The sequence below is a fragment of the Echinops telfairi genome, unplaced genomic scaffold (genome assembly GCF_000313985.2).
Source record: "Echinops telfairi isolate 266 unplaced genomic scaffold, ASM31398v2 ScPeMD7_9;HRSCAF=40, whole genome shotgun sequence".
NCBI classification, from domain to species: Eukaryota; Metazoa; Chordata; class Mammalia; order Afrosoricida; family Tenrecidae; genus Echinops; species Echinops telfairi.
This window is the reverse complement of record NW_022103906.1, coordinates 3,674,619-3,698,587: the sequence shown is the minus strand read 5'-3', so window position 1 is coordinate 3,698,587 and position 23,969 is coordinate 3,674,619. Positions and strand designations below refer to the sequence as shown.

The 23,969-nt window shown below is 40.0% G+C and overlaps 1 protein-coding gene across 1 annotated transcript in view; it reads right to left on the bottom strand.

Annotated features, from left to right (window-relative positions):
• The window catches only part of DLGAP2 (DLG associated protein 2), a 589,152-nt gene that overhangs the window by 279,204 nt on the left and 285,979 nt on the right, over nucleotides 1-23,969 (bottom strand). The window contains exon 2 of the mRNA XM_004707654.3: nucleotides 14,692-14,757. The gene's annotated coding sequence lies outside the window, so the exon portion shown is untranslated. The remainder of the gene's footprint in view (nucleotides 1-14,691; nucleotides 14,758-23,969) is intronic.

Here is a 23,969-nt window from a genome sequence, read left to right as displayed (position 1 = left end):
CCCTCATAGGGCTTCATGGAAAATGTGCATATCGAACTCAGGCTCTTCGCTGTAGAGTGCAGACAGCAGGAAGTAGGTGCTCTGAGACAGCTAGTTATTCCTTTTTCTCCTTCATTGAACGTGCTACTTCGTACTGCCAGGGCATTGACACTGTTCTGTACCTGATCCACCCAAAGAGAGGGGGTGCGAACACTGTTCACAACTTGTAATCGTTCTCAAAACTTTAGAGGAAGTAGCAGATACACTGGGCTCCTTTTCATTTTTCATAAACTCCAAGTTCTGCTGACATTTGATCTGATAATTCTTGTTTCATCTTGCGACAGCTGACCTTTCATTTACTATGTACCCGGAAGTCATACTTCATCAACCACAGCTAAACCCAAATAAATCGGCAAGAATTTCATTGTTCTACGGAGCGAGCCAGCCTTATTGCTACTTAATTCTCCAGCTCTAAAACTCAGACCTCCTCGGAATTACGTTGAACTCATTTCTGAATGCACATTTGCACACGAGCATGTGTCTGACAGGTTTCGAGGCGAACCTTATGTAAGACCACATCACCAGGAACGAAATGGTGCCACAGAAGTCCGTGGTTTCAGCCCTTCCACTTTGCAAACGGATTTCGCCATCATGGGAATCAAGTTCTAGGATGGCACTAACTAAGAGTCGACATCTGTCTGGAAACCTTAGGCCCATCTACCTTCTAGAGCTCCGTTCTCTCTAGATACAGCTCTACAATCTCCGAGACCACCCGCTGACACTCTGATTAGTAAGTGGGAATTTACCTGGAGAGGATATAAAAGCGACGGTGATGATGACAGTAGCAATAAGGAAAGGAACTTGACAGAACATTTACTATTGCCACACATTGTCCTGAAGGCTTTACTAATGTAAGTAGTCATCTTCATCTACCGCTCAGTAGGAGGTAGCCCTATGGTCAAAAGTCCTAGTGGCATAGTGATTCTGCGTCGAGCCGCTCATGACGAGGTCAGCTGTTGAAAACCACCAGCCTTTCCATGGGAGAAAGAAGAGGCTGTCTGCTCGCGTTAGGAGTTCCGGGCACCTCAGAAGAGTCTGAGAAACACACATGGGCGTCCTACCCCGAGTTGGCATTGGCTCGATGGCAGGGAGTTTGTTTTCTGGGGGGGTCTCATTGTTACTCCTGTGCGCCTCCACCCCCGTTTTAGTCAACAAGGAGGCCAGAGCAATAATAAACGTGAAGAGAAACAGGAAAGGTAGGTGATTGAGCGAGTTTACTCAGCAGCTATCACATCGGTGTTACCCTCCTTGTCAGCTCCCCATCCTGCTGATAATACAAAATTCATTCTCCCTCCTTCGACTGCCCTGACTTCTTCAAGGGTGGTTCTGCTAGTGGCTCCTAACTTTTATGATTATGCTTCCCAAATGTTAGATATGTCTTCCAACATATTTAGTATACACACGTATACATAGAGCCAAAGAGATTCATCACACATACTTCCGCTTCTTATATATGATGCACTTTAATACTTTCTATTCCAGACCATTCTGGTCTAGCTACGTATCTATTTATTTATTTTAAAAGTTGCTGTTAGTGACCCAGGAATTAAATTCATGACTTACTAATATGCTGAAAACCATGGTTTAAAAGTCAGCATTCTGTCATGTAAATATAGAATACTTTTAAAATAAAATTAAAACCCATGAATTAGGAAAAGGTAAATATAGTGAATTGTATCTGTCAATTGTATCCTCACTTATCAAAGAAAATATCTGTCACTTTATTTTCTTCCTTTATCACATATTTCCATATCAGACAATTTTACCTATTTCAAAAATCATGGACTTAATTTAGAAGCTACAAGTTTAGGTTAACAGCCAGCTGTTGTTATTGTTGTTATGTGTTGAGACAATTCTAATGCACAGTGAACAGAGATGAGAAAGGAGTACTGCCTTATCTAAGGGTGAGCAAGGCTATAATATTTTAAAGAAGCAGATTCCTACATTTGTCTTCTGCAGAGCCAGTGGTGCATTCAAGAAACTGATAGGTCAGCAAGCAATGGAGTTCTTACCCACTGTGCCTCCATGGCGCCTTCAGTGTATCGTAGTGTATCGCAGGCTCATGACCACAGCATCTGTTTGGACTCACCAGGACCCTAAAGGACAGAGCAGAACTGCCCTGCTGGGTCTCCGAGGCTGTGAATCTTTACAGCAGCAGACAATCCGTATTTTTTCCTTTGAGTGACTGGTTGATCTAGCCACGCCGCTAGCAGCCCAGTGCATAAACTACTCCATTACCCAGAAGTATCATTTAATAAGGAGCAGGTTTAAATGTGATGAAATGAAAAGTTTAGTGTGCAGTTATTCAAATTTTCATGGGTTTACAAATATATACATGTGTGCATTGGGTGCTATCAAGTCTATTTTCGACTCTTGACACCATATGAGGCTTCTTACGTATATTGGACTTCTCCATAGCTGGTATCATTTAAACAAATGTACTTTGGGTAGGTGTTAACCTTAGGTTGAACAGAAACTGGGGCTGCTAAGGCATACTGCATAATGGAAGCTGACTTCCCTGCATCGAGTCTTGGGCGAAACATTTAGGAATATGCTGTGGCTGTCTTGCAGTCATTTTAGAACCTTTATGCAAGTATATCTTACCAGAGGTACAGGAATATCTAGATGGTGGCGGCGGAACAGGCAATCTACTCCTTATATAGAGTCTGATGAAACTCTTGTTCTACCTGTCTGCTACCCCAGCAGAACAGTCCCTGCAGTGAATGTGTGTGTGTGTGTGTGTTGGGGGTGGGGTGGGCGGAGATGAGGGAAGGCTACACAGCCTCTGGAAATCAGCTGCTTTCTTTCACTGATGTGACGGTCTCTTTATCTCCTGCTATTAGACCAACCACACATCTTCCTTTAGATCCAAAGCCTAACTTTGATGAGCTCTAAAACAAGCCTCTTTGCCAAAATGTATTGTATTTTTCCATTAATCCCATTTAGAGTGCTATTTTGAAAATACTAATTTCATTAAAGGGGAGTTATTATTTTTTAAATAGGGCTTTCTTGGTTGCAATGAAATATATTTGTATTGTGAATTGGGTGAGAATTCATAGAGCAAATGAGTTTTCCACTCAACAATACACACACCCTTTATCGTTGACTACCTACCATCACCTACTCTGTTTCCTTTACCTTGAATTTCCACTTTCATTCCTCATTTCCTAACCCTTCGTGCCTTTCAACTTCTTCCATGGGAAAAGCTGCCGTTGGATTCCAAATGGTTGGTTATTCTAAGGAGTCCGTACTTCCTTCACTCTACTTTTTCCCTTATATACCCATATGTTGTTTACCTGAAAACTGAGCCATGTTTGGGGAAGCTTAGTTAGTCCCAAGTGTGAAGGATGATTAAAAACCACACTCTATGGGGTTCCACCCATCTGTGTATTATCAGTGAGCATTTCTTTAGCACTTAGTTTCATATCCCCTAACCCCCACCCCTCCACCATCCAGAATCTTGCAATGCTATCTGGTTCAGAGAGGTTGTTTATCTGGGCACTATCTAATTCTGGTCTCAGGGTTATGGAGGCATAGATTCACATGGCCCCTTAATCCTTTGGATTTATTGTTTCCATTCATCTTCAATTTTCTCTATCCTTCTTTGCACCAGACAAAAAGGGACCAATAGCTTCCCCTTAGATGCTGCCTTGCAAGCTTTTAAAACTTACATTAGTACTCACCAAAGCAGGAGGCTGAGCATTGCCTCTGTGGATTTTGTTATGCCAATTTACTTTGGTGTTCCTTGAGATTAGGGAACCCCCAACCCAGTGAATCTTCTTTAAGGTGCTCTGCTATGGCTAAGAGATGTTCATAACTTTTCCCACTGTGTGCTCTACTATATCCATGTATACATTTGCAGCATAGGCAAATACATACATAGAAATATCCTCTGTCAACAATATTCATAGGTATAGTTCCATTCTCCATATGGAGATCTTACAGCTACTTTTTGGTAAGTGCTTGAAACTTTATTATGTTTTGAACTTTGATTTCTAGGCTGAAATAGAAAATTGTGCTATCTTTCTCTTTTGGCTTTATGTAAATTATTGTTGTTGATGTTAACTCCTAGCAACCCACGTGTGTCAAGTTGAACTGCATTCTATTGGGTTGTCAAGACTGTGACCTTTTGGAAACAGGTTGCTGGCCTTATCTCTAAAGCACCTCTAAGTGGGTCTCAACCCTCAAACCTCCTGTGAGTAGTCCTAGGCCCAACCACTTACACCACCCAGGGACTTTTAAATGTAAATTAAAACCCTAAAATTCTAGTGCAGTCCTTGCCTAGAATATAGAACATTGGCTTTGATGGGAGCAAAATTCTGCCCTACAGGGGACATTTGTCAACATCTGGAGAAATTTCTCGGATGAGGTGAAAGGTTATGCTTCTGGCATCTGGTGGGCAGAATCTACTGATGTTGCCAAGTATAGGGCAGGCCTTTGCTCCCTAGAAAAAGATTATTCTGCCCAAATTTCTGAGGTTGAGAAACTGGTCAGAAACCAGTAGAATTTCTCAAATACCCTCATTAATTCTAATTTCCCCCTTTTGATCTAATTGAGTTACCACCTTTTCATTAGACTATTCTAAATGGTGACAATTAAATATATTAATTATTTCTTCTGCACTCAGAGCACTTAGCTGTTACCTCTGTTGCAATGCTTCATTCCTGTATCTTCCAGAAAGCTGATGTGATTGTTATATTTAAAATTACTTTTCCCTACTGGTTTTTAAGTGCCTTGGGGGTTGAAAACTGTCTTACTCTTCTTTGCTGGGTCTAGGGAAAGACTTTCTGTCTCAGTCAGCTCTGCACGAAGGGCCTTGTCTCTTCTGAGCTTCTTTTCCTAGATGATCTTCATGTGCCTGGGTATCCTTCCACACCCATGTCTGTTCTTGCTTGTTTGTTTACTCTCAAAAGATATTGGCTCAAAACACACTCTCTACAAAGCCTGCTTCATCCACATAGCAAAGACAAGACACATTTGCAAATAGGATTGTAATCACAGGCATAGAGTTTAGGATTTACCATATATATATATGGTATAGAGTTTAGGGTTTACCATATATATATATATATTCCCAGTTTAAACACTGAAATTATGCTGCTGTCAAGATTTCAAAGTCAAAGTAACACTTAGGAAGCAAAGTATTGCACATATAGCCCTTTACCAAATTGTGCTCTTGGCCTTTTTGCAGTCATTGCTATCACACCCAGCACACCTGATCCAGAAGTATGCCAGACCCTCACAGGCCTCCCTCTCTGGCTCAGTTTGGTTTTGGTGGCCAAGAAGGACCGTGTCTTTTTTCACCACCTCCATAAATTTTTGTGATCCTTTGTTTATGTAACCTTATCCACAGTCTTTTATTGTTTCCTTACTTGACTCTAATTTTACTTTCAGCTTCTTTTCCCCTCCCCAGAAAATACTGTTAGTGCCTCTCTAACTGCACCGAATTACTTTTATCTTATATATACGGGTTTATTTGTTTGCTTGTTTTATTTTCCCTTTATATTTCTTTCACTACACTGAATGTGCTAAATCTGGTAGCTTACATATCATTTATATTGCTATGTCCTTCAGAGAGGAAAACACTCAATAATTGTTGGTTGAATGATTGAAGGCATATACACATGGATGCATGAATAAATCAATAAAGACTTAATACTTGAAAAAGGGAGTTAACTCAGCAAATTCTGCAAATTTTAACAAGTATGCTTAAGAGAGGAGTTAAAGCATGTATTCTGAAAATTTAGATATACAGATATTCAATATCTTAATTTTTACAAATATGATTAGCACCATTTGTATTTGAATTGTGATGGTTATGAAGACTATTGAAAGTACCATGGAATGCTCAAAGGACAAACCGAACTGTATTGGAAGAGACAAAGCCAGAGTGTTTCTTAAAAGCAAAAATGGAAAGACTTTGTCTTACGTATTTTGGACATACTGTCAGGAGAGACCAGTTGCTGGAGAAGGACACCATGTTTTGTGGAAGGGCAGTGAAAGAGGAAGGCCCTCGGTGACATGGGTTGAACTAGTGGCTGCATCAATGGGCTCGGGCACTGTGAACGATTGTGAGGATGGGGCAGGACCAAGCAGTGTTTCCTTCTGTTATGCACAGGGTCACTATGGGACGGAGCTGACTCAATAGCACCTAACCAAAACAATATTAGTAGCATTAAAAGATATTCATTTATTTGTATAACAATGAAAAAATAAAACTGCTATAATATAATAGTGGATAAAATTCCGAGATGTCAAGGATTTAATTTTCTCTGTTATCACAAACAAGTCCTTAGAAGTAGCAGTCCAGGTGAATAAGCAAATGTTGTGAAGAAAGCTGATGGTGCCCGGAGCATCTGGGGTCTTAAAGGCTTGAAGGAATACAAGCGGCCATCTCTAACTCAGAAGCAACAAAGCCCACATGGAAGAAGCACACCAGCCTGTGTGATCATGGGATGTCGAAGGGATCAGGTATCAGGCATCATCAGAACAAAAAATCATATCATAGTGAACGAGGCGGGGAGTGCGGAGTGGAGACCCAAAGCGCATTTGTAGGCCACTTGACATCCCCTTACAGAAGGCTCTCGAGGAGGAGATGAGCCAGTCAGGGTACGATGTACCTTTCCTCTAGTTCCTAGATGCTTCCTCCTTCCCCATAATCATTATCCCAATTCTAGCTTCCAAATCTGGCTAGACCAGAGGATGTACACTGGTACAGATAGGAACTGGAAATGCACGGAATCCAGGGTGGATGATCCCTTCAGGACCAGTGGTGTGAGTGGTGATACTGGGAGGGTGGAGGGAGGGTCGGTTGGAAAGGGGGAACCGATAACAAGGATCTACATGTGACCTCTTCCCTGGGGGACAGACAACAGAAAAGTGGGTGAAGGGAGACGTCGGACAGGGCAAGATATGACAAAATAATAATTTATAAATTAGCAAGGGTTCTTTAGGGAGGGGCAAATGCTGAAGGAGGGGAAAAATGAGGAGCTGATGCCAGGGGCTTAAGTGGAGAGCAAATGTTTTGAGAATGATGAGGGCAATGAATGTACAAATGTACTTTACAAAATTGATGTATGTATGGATTGTGATAAGAGTTGTATGAGCCCCTAATAAAATGATTTTTAAAAAAAGGAGTATCAGTCAAGAAATCAAAGGACTTACCACATTTGGAAAACCTGCTGCAAAAGTTTTTATTCCTCTAGTAATAACATCAGCTTCAAGTTCAATGGGAATCTTAGAGCTATAATCTCAGGGGTTCCTCCAGTCTCTGCTGGTCCATTAAGTTCTATGTTTTTTTATCTGGAACCTTCTATTTTGTTCCTGGTCAGGTCATGGAGGTCAGGCACCATCGAGTTATACTAGTATAAATCTTTAGTATCTTTCAGTGTAGTGCCTCATTTATACTATATGCTTTATATTTGATTATTTAATATGTTTTTTAAATGAAATAATTTATGATGCACTTACAGTAACATTTTGAGCAAATATGACAGATTTAATGTAGTTTAATAAATCACCATCACTTTACTGCTCTTTTAAATATAAAATACATAAGAATTAGGAAGTGCCAATGTTAGAAATAGCATCTTCTGTAATGAGCCAATATTACAAAACAATTTCTAACAAAGCAATTTTAGTTAGTGTGTCTGGAGGTCTTTCCTAAAATACAGTTCTTCTCAAAAAAGTGGTATTTTCTCTTCTTTTATAGTCATTTTGAATATGTTACATTAATCCACTTTATCACTGCCTTTCGATTAATTTTATAGAAAGCTTTTATAATCTTCCTATACTCCCTAGCCATTTTATTCATCTTAAAATTACTTTTTATACATTATATTATACGTACTTCAGAGAATTCACATGCCCTTAAAGCGTAATGGATAATTGTATGGGTATGAAATATGATACCCTCATTTTTAGAAAGATGACTTTACTGATTTATTGCTCACTAAAGAAATCATAGATTTTTTTCTCTCAAGAAATGTCACTCATCTTTTCCTGGTGCTTTAGAGAGTGGACAGAGTTTGAAAAAAAAGCAAGACTTATATTTCCTTAGGGCCAGAAACATTGCTTTATGACTTTAACCTATACTAAGCTATAAAATGTTCCAGAAAATTTTGGAATGATAATTATTCATTTCACTATAATAGCAGTAAGATCACCATAAAGCATTTTTAACATTAATTTGACCCAGTAGAATTATTTGAGATTAGGGAATTCTTAAAAAATTATCTAGTTCAACATCTCCAATATAGATATGCAGAAACTGGGAAATGATATATTGAAAAAAATACAATTTCTGACATCTAGCTCAGAAGCAACAAAGCCCATATGGAAGAAGCACACCAGCCTGTGTGATCATGAGGTGTTGAAGGGATCAGGTATCATGAGAACAAAAATTCATATCATTGTGAATGAGGGGGGGAGTGCGGAGTGGAGACACAAAGCCCATTTGTAGGCCACTGGACATCCCCTTACAGAAGGGTTTCAGGGAGGAGATGAGCCAGTCAGGGTGCGATGTACCTTTCCTCTAGTTCCTAGATGCTTCCTCCTCCCCCATAATCATGATCCCAATTCCAGCTTCCAAATCTGGCTAGACCAGAAGATGTACACTGGTACAGATAGGAACTGGAAATGCACGCAATCCAGAGTGGATGATCCCTTCAAGACAGTGGTGTGAGTGGTGATACTGGGAGGGTAGAGGGAGGATGGGTTGGAAAGGGGGAACCAATTACAAAGATCTACATGTGACCTCCTCCCTGGGGGATGGACAACAAAAAAGTGGGTGAAGGGAGACGTCGGACAGAGCAAGATATGACAAAATAACAATTTATAAATTACCAAGGGTTCATGAGGGAAGGGGAGCAGGGAGCGAGGGGAAAAAATGAGGAGCTGATGCCAGGGGCTTAGGTGGAGTGCAAATGTTTTGAAAATGATGAGGGCAATGAATGTACAAATGTGCTTTACACAATTGATGTATGTATGGATTGTGATAAGAGTTGTATGAGCCCCTGATAAAATGGTTAAAAACAAACAAAAGGCTAAACACAAACCCAGAAAAAAATCACAATTTTTACAGATTCAGTATTTGCTTAAGATTAAATATATTCCCAAGGCAAACTCACTCCCATAGAGTCAATGCCTACTCACATCCACACTTTGAGTTTAAAGACTATCCATTTACAGGTGTAGAATTTCCCTTCTTTTTCATGCTGAGCAGCTGGTGGTTTTGAACTGCTGACTTTGTGGCTATCAGACCAACATTTCATCAATGCACCACCAGGGGTCCTTAGTAGGGGCTTCAAAAAATTTATGCAAAAGTTCCATTATCATTTAATGCCATTTCTTCCATAAACATTTTTGAAACTCATAACATTCAACTTTTTCTCTATTTTTTCCTTTCTTCCTTTTCTTTTGCTTTAGGTATTTCTTTATTTTAAAATTTATTTTCTTGCCTTTTTATTAATTATACTTTTACATTCTCCATATCAGTGTTCTCAGCAGTAGCTACACATTAGACTCACACAAGGAACTTTTAAAAGGCCCAAGCTCCACTTCAGTTGGACAAACTCAGAACGTTTAGGCCTGGAGACCAGACCTCTTACTGACTTCTTAGACCCTCCCAAGTGACACTAGCTAACATCAACCCAGGGCTGAGACCCAGCCCACCACTGAATGAGCTAACAAATAGCTTTGGAACATAATGATCATTTTCTTGACTGAATTCTCTTTTGAAATCCATCCCTACAAACATAATTTATTGGATATGTGCAGTTGGAGAATTCCCTATCTTCGGAATCATATGATAGTTAATTTGGAATTCTCTTCTCTCTACCCTAGTCCTCCTCTGCTTATCCCAATTACCAAGCAGTCCAAATGGAAAGGCTAGTCAGTGTCTGAGAGCTCTATATAACCAAACGGTTCCCTCTCGCTCTTTTCTTTCCAAAGCTGTAAATGCAGCGGTTCCTTCCCTTTCCTTTCACAGTCCAGATCAGACTCTTGCCACCTCACAGACAGGCTGTGCGACTTACTCCTATGATCTTATTTCATTCGTGTGCGGCATTCTGCGTCTTCCTCAGTAGGCTCTCCACGTGCCTCAGGATCTTGTGCTGGTCATTCTTCTGAACACATTAGATCCTTTCTTCACATCTTGTGGTTGGTGTTGTTAATTAGCCTTGGTATAGTTGCACTCGAAACTCAGGGCGACTGTGATACAGAGCAGCATTCTGCATACTGTTTTGTTGACTGCACTGTCTACAGAAGTTGAACGCTAGGGCTTTCTTCCATGGAGCCGTTGGGAGTCTTTGAACTGCCATTCTTTAGGTTAGTAGATGGGCGAACACAGTTAAGCCATCCGGGTTCCTTTTCATTTCTCCATCCCTGAATATTTGACTTGTTATTCAGGGCCCAGCTAAAATTTGACTAATTCGTGACATCTTTTCTGGAATTCCTACGACACTCACTGAAATCGCAGGCTTTGTTTTATCCAGGCACTGTTTACCATAAACTTGGCATGTCTTCATTAATGAAATAATATTTAAATAGTTGGTTAAAATTGAAGAAACATACAAACTTTGTGGTTGTAAATCTACCCACCAACCATTTCCATTGAGTTGGTTCCAACTCATAACAACCTTGTAGAAGATTTCTGAAATGGTAAATTTTCGTGGGAGCAGACAGCCTCATATCTTTCCCATGGAATAGCCAGTGAGTTTAAACGGTCAACCTTGTAGGTAGCAACCCAGTACCTAACCCACAGCACCACCAAACTTTCTGTTTTATCTATAAACAACAAAGTTTGTTGTTCTCATGACTTGTTATGCTATTATTATTACTTTATATAATTATCATGACATTCCTGGAGGTTGATACACTTATTGTCTATATTTGCACAGATGAATAAACAAAACCTTATAGACCTGTGAAAGGTCATAAAAGTTTTAATGGAAATGTCAAGATTGATGCCTAGGTTTTGTGGCCTTTTAAATATAAACTCATTATTAACATAAAAAATAGTTGTATATAGACTGTCATCATTCATATTTAATTAATTTTGTTTTAAATTGAATAACATAAAAGCACCGAATTAAATACTATGTTCTAGTTTAAGCATTCATTCAGAAAATATACTATCTCAATCAATTTGAAAGACTTCACCTATTTGCATGAATAGTTATTAAGTGTATTTGTTCTTTGCTTTTTGCACACATACACAAATAATACTAAATTATATGCATTTTAGTTCATTATATTGATATTATAGTGATAATGTTGATGTTATAGCCCAAAGTTGTGTTCCTTCTCTTGACCATTATATGGGGTTGCTATGAGTCAGAGCCAACTCAACAGTGGTAGGTTTGGTTTTTGTCTCTTAGGTGACTATTAGGAGCTGGTAACACAGGGTAAAGAGTGGGTTAGGCATTGGGCAGCTCACCTCCAGCCCAGCAGCCATTCCAAGGAGAGAAAGATGGCCCTGTCTGCTCTTTGAAAGGGTCTCCATCTCCAAACTCAGGTCTCAGCTCTCCTATATGGTTGCTAGGAGCTGGAAATGACCCAATGGAAAGATGATTTTTAGCTCTTAAGCACTACGATTCTCTGTTTATACTTGTAAAAAGGACAATGAAAGAGATATCATATAAAGATAAGTTAGAATAAATAAAAACTTTTTGGGGTGAATTTTATTCTCTTACAACTTATCAGAATGAGACTAACAAAGGGGATAAGTCAAAAAGAACCGCTCCTGGGACTGTCGTGCAGGGCTCATACGTGCGTGCATGGGCTTATTCCAAATGAAATGTGCTTCAACATGGCTGTGCGCAGTGGACGGCCTCAGAGACGTTCTCCCAGGAAGACACAGGTCTTAGTCTCATTCGAGAGCTTGCATCAAAAGGCTCAGTCCAAAGAATGGCTTCCCCTGGGTTCCCAGGGCCCGTGAATTTCAGGTCATCTCAGAGGTTGTGATAACTTTCCTTGCGATCTCAAAGGGCCAATCTTGACACATTTACTTGAAGGACATAATGAGAGGGGCTTAATATTAAGATATTTTAAGAAAATTGGATTGGTGAGAAAAAAGGCCAGGAAAGTCATGCTAAGGAATGCCATTTCCACCATGACAATGCATCTGTTGATTCTTTAAGGGTAGCTAGGACTGTGAAAGGAGACTTTCCTTAAGAAGCCTGACCTCATCCAACTCCACAGTCTTGATATCACCCACCTTGTTTTGCTTCCCCAAACTCAACATTGACAAGGAACATGATCTGAGTTTCTTAAGGATGTCAAAACTGGCATTGTGATATAATGTGAACTGAAGAGCAAAGCCTTTTTAGGGAAGGGTTCGAGGTGGAAACACTATCCTCAGGACAAGTGTATAGACCCACAGTGATATATGTCAAGAAACAATAGCTTTGTATTTTAATGTTTTGTTGATAAAGAGTTCTATGACTACACTACACCTTGACTATGACTCGGAGGCAACAATGTAATGGAGCCCTGGTGGTTTAGTGCTGATCCCATGCACTGGGCTGTGATCCACAAGGTCAGCAATTCGAAACCACCAGCCATGCCACGGTAGAAAGATGGGGCTTTAGCTCCTGTCAAGAATGACAGTCTCAGCAGTTCTACTCTGTCCTGCTGGGTTGCCATGTGTTGGCATTGACTCGATGCCTGTTAGTTTGGTGTTTTAGAATGACTTCAAAGCAATACTTTTTAATTTAGCCTCATATATTATATAGTCATTAAAAATGCTACTCTGCTGAATGCTGGCACGTTTTCAATAACTTTCTGTTTACTCGCTCTGGAAGGACATCCATTTTTACAAGATTAGTCATTAAGCTCAAATAGTCCAGAAAATTGCTAGCTTCATTTAGGCAAGTATTTTTGATAAGGCTTAGGAAAAGGGAAATTCTGAGATATGAAGTGATTATCACCGGTCCTTCTAGAATAGGGATTGAATATGGCATATTGATACCTTCTCAGTAGAAAGGTCTAACTCAGTCGAATGATTGATCATTGATGCCAGCCAGCCTCACTGATCCTCCACAACACCATGGCCAAAAGCAGAGCCCTGCAGCAAAATGAGGCAGTGAGGCCTTGCCACCATGGGGGATGGCAAGTAGCACGCTGGGCATTCACTGAAAAGTACCAGTGCCTCAGGGGCGGGCTCTGAGAATGCTCACTCTCTACGAGCTCCCTTCAAGTATAACTGTGGTAAACCTCACGCTCCTGACACAAATCACTGGTTGAAGACACATATTTCTTACTTATTTTGTCATTTTCACCCAATTCTTAAAAAAACATTGGTCTGACATTATAATTACAATTCAGGTCCTGACATTTTTCCAGAAACAGCACAAAATGCAGGAGAGCCATGGCTGACGTCTCAATGAAACAAAGTTAACATTGACATATACATTTAGAAACCTCTTTAGATGAGTTTAGGAGTGAATATTTGTAATGATAGAGTTTAATCAGAGGGCAAAATAATGTTATGCATAATATTCAAATACAAAGGTCACTATTCCCTCATAATGAGAAATTAAAAAGTACTAATTTTACACTTCCAGGTGATAAAAGGCTTCATGAGAATAACAAGCAAGAAATAAAAATAAATTCAGACCCAGCAGCACTGGATGATACAGTGTCATTTTTTACCACTGTAACTGGTTTCATACTTTTCAATGGAGAGTCAAACTGTTTATTTGTCAGACTTTTCCACCAAGAAGACACAGCTGTCTGTAAAGTAGTTTCCTTTACCTGTCGGCATTTTCTTTAACTTAATCAAGCAGGAAAACGGCTCCTTGGCAAAAGGTCCTAAATAACTTGAACAACATTGAAATTTAAGTCAAATGGAAACTTCAAGTGTATCAGCATATGACATCAGCGACTGGAGCAGGAGGCTCCGCATCCTGTGGGCTAGCGAGTCACCACGTTTGCTTTACAGAGAAAGAACCCTCAGCCACGGAGAGGCTTTCTGTCTCTCGCTGACAGTTTGACCTTGATTTTATTCAATTGTTTGACTTTGAGTTTGTTCAACAGTTCACATTTCTAACAAGAACCCTAGCCCCCTTTTCAGTGAGTATAACTGCTTATGAATGACTAATGGCCGCATATGACCCTGGCTTTATTTTGTCTGGGGCAGCATCAAAATAAAATTCCCCATGATTTTAACTAGCACTGGGGAAATACAAGTTGACAGAAATTCGAAGCTCCCTTGGAAGAAAGCACACCATTTGTGCTCAGCATCAGCTGTTTTATATAAAGTCACAGAATCATATGGGACAAGAACAAATGAAGGAGACTTCGGTATCCTTAGGATGGTCTATGCATGAAGAAGAAGGAGAAAAAACAGAGGGGTCATTCCACATGTGTAGACCCGGGCCATGTGTGTTAGCACGGTGATCACCTGCAGGAATCATTTTCTTACCTGTGGTTCCCATGACACAGACAAAAGAGTCTATGAATACAAGAACAAAACCATTGATCATATTTTACTTAGTTCCTTTTTAGGTCACTCTGTAAAGTCAAACATCAGTATAAAACATTTTGTGGGAAGGTTCACCAATTACTGGATGTCCACACTGTCACTCCAACCAGGAGTGTGACTGGTTCTGGCCATTGTCCCCCCGACCGGTGCTGTTCTCTGTACTCTACCTAGTTCCTCGTCTGCTGGCCCCGGAAAACTGATGCCTGGCTGGGCCAGATCTCCGCCCTCTTCCTCTGTAAAGAGAGAGACAAAGGGACTCTTTAGTATCTTTCTGCTGTAAGTTGCAGTTAGCCACAGCACATCTTCAACACTGTTCATCGTGCACTTTCAAACAGGAGAACCACTTTCATTTTCCTCAAATGTAAGTACTCAGAGCCTGGTATTTTGTGCAGATGAACCTCTGGAATGACCACCAGCCTTGGAGGAAAATAGCATTGTTATTGCAGGTCCAAGCATCCACCCCTTTGGGACTGAGGTAAGGGTGTAGACAGTGTGTCCCAAGTTCTCATAGTTTCATGTTTGGCTTAAATGAGACTTTGTCTGCATTAGAATAAAATTCTGTAAATTTAGCATCACTGTTATTTCTCCCTGGATATTTCCAGCTAGTTGAATTCTATATGACCACTCCAACAGCCATTAAAAAGACTTTATTGTTTAGAAATTTTACAACAATTTGCTATCCAAAGCCTGTAGTTACTGTCTTAATCCTTATTCTTAGTTCATATTAGGTCACATTTATCCAAAATTCAATTCTATATTCTTCTCCTAGAGACCACTGTGGGTTTCTATCAGAGATTTTCAGTTGTTCGATTTGCTTATAACATAAAAGCAGACACATCTGTTTTAGAATGACACAGGCTTGTTGTGACTGTCAGAGTCCTTAGGTCACTTAGCATTGCTTCTCTCTTTAATAAATGGGGAGAAACTGGCCAGATTTGTATAATTTATCCAGCTAGCCTCTGGGGAATTGTCTACAGACTCTCAGTTCTGCAATCTGTCCACCAAACTTAGAACTTTACTCTCTGGATCTGACGTGGAGCATTTTATAAATACTGCATAATTAGCAGAAGTCTCCGCTCGACACTATCATATAGTGAGAGGCTGTGGAGATGTAGTCTGAATATGTAGATATGGAGTTTGGGGCAATATGTTTAATATACATGCTAGTTTGGCACACGTATTCTGTAGATTTTATTATATATTCTGACTCAGATCATGTATTTCCTTATACATTTTTGCAAGCTTCCAATATTTAAGAATAGGCTTTGAGGTAACATTCTACATTTAGACACTTCATGTATTAAATATAATTAACCATATATTAGTTTGTAAAAGATTCATTTTCACAAAAAATTGTGTCCTGTTTCATAAAACAGAGATTTACAAGTTTCATTAAATTTGATGATGGTACAGTTGGCTGTGGTAGATGCTAAGGTAGTGATTTTCTTGTCTTGTGTACATTTATAATAGAATTTCACTTAATAATATCTTCTAGTCACTATATAATGTATACTTAGATAAATTATATACATATATATGAATTCTTTTACATGGAAGTTGATTTAACTTCTGTACTATAATCTAATTGCTCACCATTTTTGCATAGTCAATAACAGAACTTTCAGGATGTGTTTTTCTGCTAATAAACTCATCATTCAAAGCTGGCCAAACAACCACATTAAGAATAATATAAAACTAAAGATGGATATTTTTTCATTTGTTTTGAAATATAATAGATATTTCTAATTAAATATTGTCTTTTATTGGTTGGTTTCCATAGAGACATCTTACGGTCAATTTTATTAACTCTAAATCAGAGTCTACATTAGTTGTATTAGAATGGAATTAAGGGATAAACCAACAAAACAAAACAAAACAAAAACCCCTCGCATCCTTAATCTCAGATCTCATTTGTTCTCCTTAGTTTAAACACACATATACACAGAGTAAAGCTTTTAACAGAAAGGATGTGAACAATGACTTAGAATGAGGAGTGTGAATGCTCACTAACAAAACTGCCAAGAACACCAAGAAAGAAGGCGGTCACACCCAGAGAATTTGAAAAAGTCGTACATTCCACATAGAGCATAAGCTTAGGGTAATAAACCCACAGCTTTATAAGAGGGACACATTTAACTTTTAGAGCAACACCCCAAGGATGCTAGGTAGACATGTTTAAATTTTATAGGTAGAAATGATCAGCTGTAATTTACCTGGGCTTGCTAGTTTAGCAGATCAAGATATTGTAGGACCTAACTCAGACAACCTTTCAATGTTAAGCACAATATCGTTTCAGATTAAAGATACTGAAAGCTATCATTGTTTGAATGATCTCCTCATTGATTGAGCTTCATTCAGATTATTTACCAGTGCAATTAATAGGTAGAATTCTCCTGTATCCAACTAGATATGTTTATTTTTGGCCTACATTTTGTATTTCCATCATATACCTACTGTGATGGTTGGGTTTTGTGTCACGTTGGCCGGGCCAGGGTTTTCAGTGGTTTGGCAGTTGATGCCCAGTAATCTCTCATGATTGACCTAAGTACCATAATGATGTAAACTCCATGAGGGCCTCTTCTGTGAGCAGCCAAGCAGGTGTACGGTTAGGGTGGAGTATAACCCCTGTCATCAGGCCATGGCCCTAATGCTTGAAAAGCGGTTTCCTCAGGGCTCTTGCCTGTTTCCTTTTTTTTTTTCTTTCTTTTTTTAATCAGTATATTAGGGGCTCATACAACTCTTATCACAATCCATACACTGATCAATTGTGTACAGCACATTTGTACATTCATTGCCCTCATCATTCTAAAAACATTTGCTCTCCACTTAAGCCCCTGGCAACAGGTCCTCATTTTTTTTACCACTCCCTCCCTGCTCCCTGGATTCCCTGTGTTTCCAGTTCCTATCTGTAGCAGTGTACATCCTCTGGTCTAGCCAGACTTGCAAGGTAGAATTGGGATCATGATAGTGGGCGGAGGGGAGGAAGCATTTAGGAACTAGAGGAAAGTTTTATGTTTCATCGTTGCTACATTGTACCCTGACTGGCCCAGTTGCCTACAGATGGGTCTTGGGTCCCCAATCTGTACTCCCCCCATTCACAATGATTTGATTTTTTGTTCTTTGATGCCTGATGTGGTTCATGTGACCTTAGCGGTAGTTCATTTGTTCCTTGGGCTTACTTGCCTCTCCCTGCTGAGTCACTGTGGAGTTCCCAGCAAACCTCAGGCCAGGGATGTGTATGGATCTGAGAAAGGCACATCTGCTCCACTTGGTGCTGCACAGGATTTCCTGTGACAAGCAGCTAAGTGCCAGAATTATTGCTTCCAATCTCCCTTATTTGTTCACTTCTTTGGAAAGGGAATGAGTCTTGCTCTCCATCTTAAACACCAAACTGACATGATATTTTTAAAGTTGAGTTTTCTTATGTTCTCTTAGTTAATAATTTATTTGGAGTGGACCCCTGATCCGATGTTGGCAAACAAGAAGGGAGAGTTGGCTAGGGAGGGCTTCCTGTCCTCCAAACAAGACAAAGAAGCAGCAAAGTGGAAGCGTGTTCGTGTCCCCCTGTTTACTGGTGTGCATTGAACCAGTGCTTGCAGCAGCAGGGACGGCCACTGTGCAACCTTGGACTGACATGTATATGGACACAAGCCAACATGCTAAGCACTGCAGAGCAGGAAGAGAAAAGCTTGAACCCCTGATGCCATAATTTTATTTTTTTAAATCATTTTATTAGGGGCTCATACAACTCCCATCACATTCTATACATACATCAATTGTGTAAAGCGCATTCATACATTCATTGCTCTCATCATTCTCAAAACATTTCCTCTCCACTTAAGCCCCCGGCATTAGGTCCTCATTTTTCCCCTCCCTCCCCACTCCTCCCTCCCTCATGAGCCCTTGATAATTTATAAATGGTTACTTTGTCATGTCTTGCCCTGTCCGATGTCTCCCTTCACCCACTTTTCTGTTGTCCATCCCCCAGGGAGGAGGTCACATACAGTTCCTTGTATTCAGTTCCCTCTTTCCAACCCACTCTCCCTCTACCCTCCCAGTATCGCCACTCACTCCACTGGTCCTGTAGGGATCATCTGCCCTGGACTCCCTGTGTTTCCAGTTCCTATTTGTAGCAGTGTACATCCTCTGGTCTAGCCAGACTTGCAAGGTAGAATTCTAGTCATGGTAGTGGGAGCGGGGAGGAAACCTTTAGGAACTAGAGGAAAGTTGTATTTTTCATTGTTGCTACATCTCACCCTGACTCACTCGTCTCCTCCCCGAAACACCTCTGCAATGGGATCTCCAGTGGCCTACTAATGGGCTTTGGGTTTCCACTCCGTACTCCCCCCATCATTCACTATGGTAAGATATTTTGTTCTGATGATGCCTTATACCTGATCCCTTCGACACCTCATGCTTGCATAGGCTGGTGTCCTCTTGAAGTAGATATCACGGAAAATCGTGCCTGCTTTTGCTGCATCTGGATCCTGCGTCGGGCTCACTAAACTCTTGTTCTCTAGGCCTGAGGCCGCCACCAGCCTGTGCAGATGAGGACAGGACCTGCCTACTTCTACAATTGGCTGAGCCATTTTTTTAATATAAATTTCTCTCTCTCTCTCTGTCTTATATGTACACATTTACACACACATTCGCGTTTGTGGGGTTATATATGTTGGTTCCCACTCTTAGCAGCCTTATGCACAGCAGAATGAAAACCTGCCCAGTCCCGCACCATCTGCACAGTTGTTCTTATCAGGCCCCCATTATTGCAGCCACTGTGCCAATCTGTCCTCCTGAAGGTCTTCCTCTTTTTCACGGGCCATCTACTTTACCAAGCACAATGTTCTTCTCTAGGGACTGGTCACCCTCCTTGCCCCTAAGGAGCACTCTGACCATACTTCTTCCAAGACAGATCATCTGTCCTTTTAGCAGTCTATGGTCCTTCCAGCATTCTTAACTCTCTCTTTACACACACACACACACACACACACACACACACACACACACTGTCATGATTTTGTTTCTGTAGCAAGTCCAACATGCCACTCCTACTTGTAATCCAAAATACTTAGCCAGGCTGTTCAAGAATATGGATATGAACTGCGTCTTTTTATTTCTCATTCACCCAATATCCAAGGCAGTGGATTCAAGTACATATTAAATATTTTGGAATGATCTGAATGAATAAATGGTAGAAGCATAAGTTTGTCTTCTTTGCACAAGTTACATCTATCTCAATAAACACAAAATATTTGGTGTCTCTATTGCAAGTTCCCAAATATCTGTATCACTTTTTTACCCCATACAGAGTAAATGCTTATTGAAATGCAATTGATTACATGAGATTGAAAAAGAAGAGGATTCAGAAATAATCATAATATACTAGTTTATATCCTTTAGCTCTCTACAATAAGAATATGGATTAAAGAAAAAGGATTAGATGCTTACAAACTCTATTCATAAGCGTCTGTATTAATGTGACTAAAATCGGTCCCTAGCTAAGGTTATTGAGATACATGAACTCATTCTTGCAGTAGATTTATCTCTTCTGCCCAACTCATATTAAAGAAAGAAATTATTTTGTTCCACTAATATTATGAAAGACAAGTAGCCTAATCTAAAAAGCAGAATTTGGCTGGTGTAGTGGAACAATAGCTATATTAGATGTGCTGTTAGAAATTGGATGAATGGAAGCCTCCTATACTTATCCTCTTTATTTTCCCCTCTCCAAACGAAATATATCACAGCCAGGAGAGGCCAGCAACTGTACAAATTATATGTGTGAGATTAATCAGTGCTGTAAAATTAATAGCGTAATACTGGACATCATGTTCAGTTTCCATCACATTTTCTTAGTAAAAAGTAGACATGTGCCTTAGACTGAGAAATTTTGGAAATCATCCACTTACACATTTGAATGCATCTAATGAGTTTTAGTCTTCACTAGAGAAACACAGTCTTTTACTGCTATGACTTTTGATGGGCTTTTCCTTACTTCAAACTGCTCACTTTTAATATTTTCTGGCTGAATTCACTTTATGAATTATTTTTCTTATATACTGGAGATTAATATTGGCTGTGCTTCCTAATGTATGACCCAATGATGCTGTAAACTCCCTCCCAGGTGACTTGTAATTAGGTCTTTTTGCAGTTGTGTGGTAATGCTTCTTCAAGGAGCCAGCACCCTATTCTATTCAGGCAAAGGGCCTCTCATAGATAGCTCCCTACCATCAAGGCAGTTCTGACACATATCAACCTGATAGGAAAGTGTGGAATTTGAATTCAAATTCAAATATGCACAAGACTGTAAATCTCACTGTAACAGAAAGCCTCACCTCTCTCCCTTGCCGTGGCTGTTGGTTTCAAACTGTTGACCTTGTGGTTAGCCATCCAATGGGTAGCCCACTATACCACCAGAGCTCACAGATACAGCAGTGACAATAGAGTCTATATGAGGAGTATCAAACACGTTTTGGTGTGGCCTAAAGAGTATGGTTTTGACCCCCAAAAATATACTTGAGGGAAGTTTTTCTAGTATGCCTGTATTCCCCTATCAACTTCAGATAAGTGAGAATTTGGTTTCCCGAGTCCAGAGGTTTGTGAAGCTGAGATAATTTGTGACAACACATAATTACATAGAGAGCCTAGGACTATGCTGTTGCTGCCTTTACTTGTGTTATGAATTGTTTTAGCTCAGATTCTTTTGAAGAGACATTGAAGAGCATCCCGGAGGCAGGAAATAAACACGATGCTCTATTATAATCAATCCTGATAAACAACTTTCCAATTATCTGCTATTATTCACACTTTCCTCCGAGGAAAATGAGCTCACAGAGGTGAAGTGTGCTGTCCAAGGACACACAGGTACAACTCCACCTGGCTCTTGGACACTCAGGCTTCGTTCTGTATCACCTGTCTGATGCTTCCATGACCCTGACAGGGGGTAACGCAGAGTGGGTCCTAAGTTGATGTTCTGTGATGGAGCTTTCAGGGACTGCTAAGGAAAAGAGTTAAACTAACGAGGCAGAAGAGATAAGATTCATAATTTCAGGCTGGTGAATGACAGAAGGGCCATATGGACCACCCACCAGGTAGATTTACTTCCAAGAAAAAGTGAAATTCTCATGGAAGTCTACCAGAATTTTACTTTTTGTATTTATAAAGAGGAGTCCCTGGGTGGTAAAAACAGTTGACACACTTATATACTAGAGTTCAAATCACTCAGAGGCACTTTGGAAGAAAGTCCTGGAAATCTTAAAGAGAAAGAACAACAAACCTAACTCACTGGCATCGAGGCAATGACAACTCATGAAGACCCTATGGGACAGGGCAGAAGTGCCCTGTGTTTCCGAGACTGTTTGTGGTAGCAGAAAGGCCTGTCTGTCTCCCTTGTGGATTGCAGTCCAACGCATGACCACGGAACCACCAGGGAGCAGCCATTAAGAAACCCAGTGGAGCATAGTTCTTCCGAGCCACAGGGAGTCTGGGTGGTCAGAAGGGACTCCTTGGGGTCCATTTGTTAAGTGGGTCTTTTCATTTTTATTTTATACATACACGCCTTTAAGATATATCTCAGAAAGGGGTTGCTGCTGGATGACTATGATGCGATATTCCACAAATGTGTTTTTTTTTTAATTTCATCATTTTATTGGGGGCTTGTACAACTCTTATCACAATCCATCCATTGTGTCAAGCACATTTGTACATTTGTTGTCACCATCATTCTCAAAACATTTGCTTTCTATCTGAGCCTTTGGTATTAGCTCCTCATTTTTCTCCCTCCCTCCCCACCCCGCCCTCCCTCATGAACCCTTGATAATTTATAAATTATTATTTTGTCATATCTTACAAATGGTCTGAAGAATGAGACTTGCATTCTGCTTTCGGACAGTGACCAAGCACCAGACTCCCTCCTGCACTGTTGGAGGACTCTTCTACCATTCTGGCAGCATCCCACAAGGGCTTGCTGTTGTTGCAAAGGCTTGTCATATGCTGTGCAGATGGATGTATAAGCAATTTAACATCAGAGATTAACTGAGTTAATTTAGCAAAATTTGGATAATTAGTGAATCACTGCATTCATTTGAGGATGCTAGAGACATTGAATATGCCGAGGAAGCAGGCCCGCTGTGACAGAAAGGAGTAGCTGTGGATCCCAAAGCAAGCAGCTGGGCTCCCACAGAGAGAGGTGGGGGTTGCTGTTGTGTTGTGCAGTGGACCAAAACCAGAGTCTCTCCAAAAGCACCGTCCTCAAGGCTGCACAGAGCTACATAGCTGACACTAGACTAGCTATTTGAAAGAAGGTTTGGTTTTGCTACATGAATCTCACAGAGTCAATTCCCTACTAACTCATAAGAACACTTTTTAAAGCTCATCTAGAATTGTCCTTCAGTAACTGTTTTTATTGCAGTCAGGTGACGTCATTGTTTATTGAAACTGCCTTGTCTAATTCCTGTGACGCAGGATGATGGAGGTATTTTCAAGTTTGTGACTCTGAGCTAGCAATGCACAATGGAAAGAGAATAATCCTGGTCTGTCATTTGAGATCTATAACGAGTGAGAGTGTTAATAGGCTGATCAGCTCTAATTGTCTCATCTTTGAAGTATATAAACACTACCCTTCCAGGAGTACTGAACCTTCACACACAGTCTCTATTGGATCACAGACATTTGCTATGATGTTACAGCCACCTTGTTTTCTTCTTTCTCTTACTGTACATAACTTACAGACCATTACTGTTGTCAAATGGTGGTGCTTTTCTTAATATTGGGAAGTGAAGTTTTGCATCAAGGCCACCAGGTATTTTTTCCCACCTATTTACTGTGTTTCCTGCAATCGTATAAATTTGGAGAAGTGGCCAAAGAAAATTACACATTTTATAATTTATGTGTACATTTGAAATACTCATGCCTCCATTACTCACGTTATTATTATTATTTTTTTGTATTTAATAAGTCATTTTATTGGGGGCTCTTCCAGCTCTTATACAATTTGTACATTTGTACATATGTCACCACCAACATTTTCAAAACATTTTCTCTCTACTTGAATGAAATATTTCATAGGAACTGTTGAAAAAGGTGAATTTGACCTAAAAGACATATAACACTTTGCCTTTTTACTTCTTTTAGTTCCTCATTGACTTTTGTTGCCGTTGAACTTCAGTGTGGTACAAACTTGTTTAATAACAGACACGCACTTGATATTTGTATCCATTATACAGTAACTTTCATTCTGTTCTCCAGTGGTCTTAGGGTTCTACCATATTATTATTGTTTTTTTAAATCAATTTATTGGGGCTCATACAATTCATCACAATATATAGATCAATTGTATAAAACACATCTATACATTTGTTGCCCTCATTATTCCCAAAATTCGCTTGCCTCTTGGGTTCCCGGAATCCGCTCATTTTCCTTCCCCCCCCCTTCCCTTTCTCCTCCC